The following is a 6,000-nucleotide window of genomic DNA, read 5'->3' as shown; positions in this document are numbered from 1 at the left end:
TCCAAGCAAAAGACACAGATTGGCTGAATGGATACAAAAACAAGACCCACTTCAGATCTAGGAAATCATACAGACTGAAAGTGAGTGAATGAAGAAAGATATTCCATGCAAATGGAAATCGAATAAAAGTTGGAGTAACAATGCTCACATCAGACAATACAGACTTTAAAATAAAGACTATTACAAGAGAAAAGGAAGGACATTATATAATGATCAAGGGATCAATCCAAGAAGAAGATATAACAATTGTAAATATATCTGCACCCAACATAGGAGCACCTCAATACATAAGGCAAATGTTAACAGCCATAAAAGGGGAAATCAAAAATAACAAAATAATAGTGGGGGATTTTAACACCCCACTTACAACAATGGACAGATCATCCAGACAGAAAATCAATAAGGGAACACAAGCCTTAAATGATGCATTAGACCAGATAGATTTAATTGATATTTATAGGACATTCCATCCAAAAGCAGCAGAATACACTTTCTTCTCAAGTGCACATGGAACATTGTTCAGGATAGATCATATCTTGGGCCATGAAATATGCCTTGGTAAATGCAGAAAAAAAATTGAAATTTTATCAAGCATCTTTTCTGACCACAACACTATGAGATTAGAAATCAATTACAGGGAAAAAAAAAAAAAAACTGTGAAAAACACAAACACGTAGAGACTAAACAGTATGTTAGTAACAATATGGATCACTGAAGAAATCAGAGATAAAATAAAAAAATACATAGAGGCAAATACCAATGAAAACACAATGATCCAAAACCTATGGGACATAGCAAAAGTAGTTCTAAGAGGGAAGTTTATGGCAATACAATCTTACCTCAGGAAACAAGAAAAACCTCAAATAAACAACATAGCCTTACACCTAAAGCAACTAGAGAAAGAACAAAACCTACAGATAGTATAAGGAAACAAATCATAAAGACCAGAGCAGAAATAAATGAAATAGAGGCAAAGAAAACAATAGAAAAGATCAATGAAACTAAAAGCTGGTTCTTGAAAAAGTAAACAAAATTGATAAACATTTAGCCAGACTCATCAGGAAAAAAAAGAGAGAGGACTCAAATCAGTAAAATTAGAAAAGAAAAAGGAGAAGTTACAATGGACATCACAGAAATACAAAGAATCAGAAGAGACGACTATAAGCAAATATATGACAATAAAATGGACAAACTAGAAGAAATGGACAAATTCTTATAAAGGTATAAACTTCCAAGACTGAACCAGAAAGAAACAGAAAATATGAAAAGACCAATCACAAGTAATGAAATTGAAACTGTGATATAAAATTCTCTGGAATTCTCTGTTATCCGTTGGGTGATGTCATTATCCTGTCTACTTTCAGTTCTTCCATTTTTTTTCAGAGGGGTATTTGAGTACTGACCTAACTGCACACTCTAGCCTTGTCATCCTTACAATCACAGGCACATATTTAGAAGGAGAGTGGCTAGAATTTGGAGGTGGAGACAAATAAAACTAACTTTCAATAAAAACTGACTCCACAACTTTTCCTCTCCTGGTACAGATTGCAAATCATCAGAAAGTTCTCCATACCAATGCATGCTAGGTGCTATGCTGTGGGCACATTTAGATATGAGTGTCCTAAAGGGAGTAATGATAGAAAATAATGAAGCAGAGTCCAAAATACACTTGGATTGCAATATTATTGGAAAATATGAGTAAAGCAAGTTTTGGATTCTGAGGTAGATTATATTGAAGGTTTTTGCTATTAAATGGATATAATGTCCAATGATGAAATTTCTCCCACAAAGCTTCTAAGTGGTGGCATAAAATATGCTTCCATTATTGAATATGGTTTAAATCTAAAAATATCTAATACTGTATTGATGTATCTGTCAATATTTAACAACACTCTGTCTTTTTTCACTTCACCATCTTTCAAAATAACTAATATATTAAATAATAAAATGAATAAGTTTTTATGAAGCAAGTAACTATATGCAGAGTTAATTTTTGATGAGATAAAAATATATAATTCCTGCCCCCAGCCCTCCATACAGCACAAATTGTTGTCTGAGCTGCTTCAGGTCTTTGCTCAAAACAAACCTACCCCCATCTTTAGCAGGAGTTAACATAAATCTTTAATTTAAAGGGTATAGAGATAAGAAAGAAAGCTACAAACAAACGAAAATCAAATGGGACCAGCTCGGACAAAGATGGCAAACAAATCTGACCTCCAATAGGCCCTGAGCCTCATTATACACTGCTTTTACTATATTAGCATATTAAATAACACACCTACCAATGGCCATTACAGGACATTAAGGACCAAAGAAGAATCAAAAAGGGGTGGTTTCCCACTCCCTTGAAAAACCCCTGTCCCTTCTAGGTAGACTAATGCATGTGCGTCCCCATCATTAGCCTCACTCTTCCTCCCTTTGTCTTTACTCTTTAAAATTAAATCCTTCTCATCTTGTGGATGAAAATTTGTTTGGTGAACTTAGTTCCTGCTTCTCCATTCTTTAGCCATTGAATAAAGCTTGTGCTGTGTTGATCTCAGCTTCAGTTTTATTTGGCTGCTTGAACCCAAACTGAAAAAGTACCCTCCCCCACTGAAGCAGAGGACCTCAAACAGCCTATGGCCTGAGGAGGCTCTGTAGGACTTAATTCTGAAACAAAATAACTAAGATAACAACAATCATTATTATCTAGTTACTACTATGCAAGTCATTGTGCTTAGTGTTTTCCTATTATCTCATTTAATCTTCTAAATAATCTTATATCCATTTTATACATGAGGAAACTGTTGCTGCTTAAAAGGGTCATAGTAGTTTCCCATAGGGGCATAATGATTAGCATATTAATTTAGAATGTAGGTTCAGACTTCCCAGCATTGAAGTTCAGCTGTGCCTCTAATTCTATGACCTTGGGTAGGTTACCCAAACTCCCTGTGCTTCAATTTCCTTATTTATAAAGTGACAATAATATTACCACCATGGCTTAGTGTTCTTGCTCACAATCTTACCTGTAATAAGGTTTGTAAAATCCTTAGTGGAGAATATAGAAAATGTTTGATAAATTTGTCCACATAGCTAGTAAGGAGCAGCATTGCAATTTAAACCCTAACACCCCAATTTGAAAGCCCATTCCCACCTCATTCTGGCCATGGGTAAGATGAGCAAGAGAAAAAAACAGACAGCTCTGAATTCAAATCCAGTTCCCCATTAAAACTTGAGGGAGTTTTAAGAAGTTATTTGAACCTCTCTGAGTCTCATTTAATTATATGCATATAATCTGAGTCTCATTTAATCATATGCCTATAATCTATCTAAAAGTACTATTAAGACGTAAGAAAATATGCAATGTGACTGGAATTAGAGGGCAAGATAAAACTCTTTGTCTCTTGCTCACTCCTGGTCACTTCCTTCAATGTTTCTTTTATAGGTGACTTGGGAACACAGATATACACATATGAAGAAAGTGAGAAGGGAGACAGAGAATAAATGCTGAATATAATTAGGATCACTGAAAATTGGAAAGATCAGGAAAGTTCCCAAAAAAGAAGAAAAACTGAACTAAAGGTTGGTGAGTTTAGAGAGAGAAGGAAACAAACAAATAGACATGGCTGGGGCCAAGACAAAGGTGTAGGCTGGAAAGGGGGTCAGCTACTGGAGTTCAAAATTTTATGTTCAAATTCAGTCTAACAGATTAGGAAGAATTTTTGAGCATCAAACTAGGGAGTTTGGAATTGATCCTATATGCAATGGAGATTAAAATGTCTTCTATGGGGGATTATATAAATTCCATGAAAGATTCAGGAAGTTAGAACTGGGAAATATCATCTGTTTTCAATCAGATTTTTCATTATATAAATCACGACAGATATTATAATAGAAACAAGAAAGTCCAATTAATAAATAATTCCTATACATAGTTCTTTATTATTTACATAATCCTAATTAAATTTCTTAGAGCATCTGTGTTTTTGTAATGATTCTTTTTCTCATATACCAATGGAACTATTTAACTTAAAAAATTATATATGTAATAAAAGTTAATGCAATAATTAAAAGTTGACATTGTGAGAAGGGAAAGAGACTTGATTGTTATTTATTAGCAATTGTTGAGCAGAAAGACAATGGAAGTAACAAGACAAAAAGCTTAAGATAAATTCAAAAGAGAAGTGTCATTGTCCAGGAAGTTATTGTCTGGCAATACTTGGCTTGTAAAACTTTGGTAGAGCCCTGGGTACGCTGTCTGTCTCTGTGTCAAATAGCATATGAGCAGTCTTGTGATAATCCAAAAAGCCACACAAAAAGACAGGGAGTATTAAACAGAAGAAGCTCAAAGGAAGCTCTAGCTTGAAAAAGTAGAAATTTTATCTGGAAAAAGGTGACTTAGGGGTATTCTAAAATAGGTTAAAGAATTAAAAGGTGAATATTTCTTTTGGCATTGTATTTTCTATATTTTGTGGGTTAATTATTAGATAACAAGACATATCCCTTCTGAGTTAGTGAGCTACTTCAAAGCAAGAGCAATGCAAATACTTAAATAATATTCATTTTTTTCAATTATTCAGATTTAGACTAATGGCTAGAATATAGTTAGCACTAAAAAAGTTTCTCTTAGTTAAGTAATTTTTGGGTAAATTGAGTTATAAAATTATTTGAAAAGATAATTGAGGGATCATCTCCTGATTTCTAGATGCATATGTCCAATTTTTTGATGGATGTCTCCCATTATAAACCCCCAGGAAACTTAAACTGAACTTATCCTATATGGAAATTTATCAGCTTTTCCAACCTGCTCCCATTCCTGTGTTCTTTCAGCAAAGAGCACCACCCCATCCACCCAGAAAAATAACTCTCTTCCAGATCTCATACATTTAATCAGTCTCTAATTTCTACAAATTTTCTTCCTATAATATTTATTAAATCCATTCCTCCATTCCCACTACTGCTGCTGGAGTCATATGTCAAGCCTTCATTATTTCTTACCTAGCTTTCCCATAGCAGTTTCCTAACAGGTATCCCTTCACCCAGTAATGCCACTTCATATCTATTGTTTCATTTCTGCCAATGGGTTTTGTTTTCAAAATGCAATTCTGAATATGTAATTTCCTCTTAAAAATTATTTCACGATTACCCATTGCTTTCAGGATAAAATTTTAAATGATTAGCGTAATGGGACCTTGGCAATATGAACTTGTCTTCCCTCTCCATCTTCCATCTGACCCTTCCACACCCAAGGCTCCATTATACTGAATTACCAGAAATTCCTGAAGTTATCACGTTGCCTTAGCCTTTGGTACTCCTGAATATACTGTTTCCTTTGCCTGGAAGTCTCCATTAATTCCTCCTCCATGCACATTTTTAACACACATTTACTATATTCACTATTTAAGATTCAGAGTTGTCCCTATTGTCTCAGAGAAATAATTACTCATCTCCAAGATTAGATTACATTCTTCTCTTCTTTGCCTAAATAAGAACCTGGGATTAAATATAACATTTAGTGTCCTTCATTCTACTGTGAGTTCCTTCAAGACAGGGTTTACCTATTTCAACTCTGTGTCCCAAAACTTCACAGGGTACCTAACAGTAGTACAATTGTTTATTGAATAAAAATACAGTAGAATAAAAATTAATAATATATCTGGTATAGCCCTTGTGGTTTAGAGTTAAGGAAATTAAACTAGAGCTGTTATTATGATTAGTCTGAATTAACTTAGCTTTAGCCATTTTGAGAACTCAGCTCACACCATTGCTCAGTGATTTTTCTATTAAACCCTAGACAAATTCCAAGTAGCTCCTACTGTGTCATTGTTTATGAAAGGTAAGTACAGGCTGTCTTTGAGAGTTCTCACACCAGTATTCACTATCACCATGTATGTCAGTGCTGGTTTACCTGTTATTTTTACATAATTCACTTAGGTTTTGCTCTAGAGAGTTGGAATGCTGTACTAGTAGTGCTACAGTTTATATATTAAGAAGATCAAGCAACAGAAAACAACCCTAATG

The sequence above is a fragment of the Balaenoptera ricei genome, chromosome 14 (genome assembly GCF_028023285.1).
Source record: "Balaenoptera ricei isolate mBalRic1 chromosome 14, mBalRic1.hap2, whole genome shotgun sequence".
Taxonomy (NCBI): Eukaryota; Metazoa; Chordata; class Mammalia; order Artiodactyla; family Balaenopteridae; genus Balaenoptera; species Balaenoptera ricei.
Note: the sequence above shows the minus strand (reverse complement) of the source record.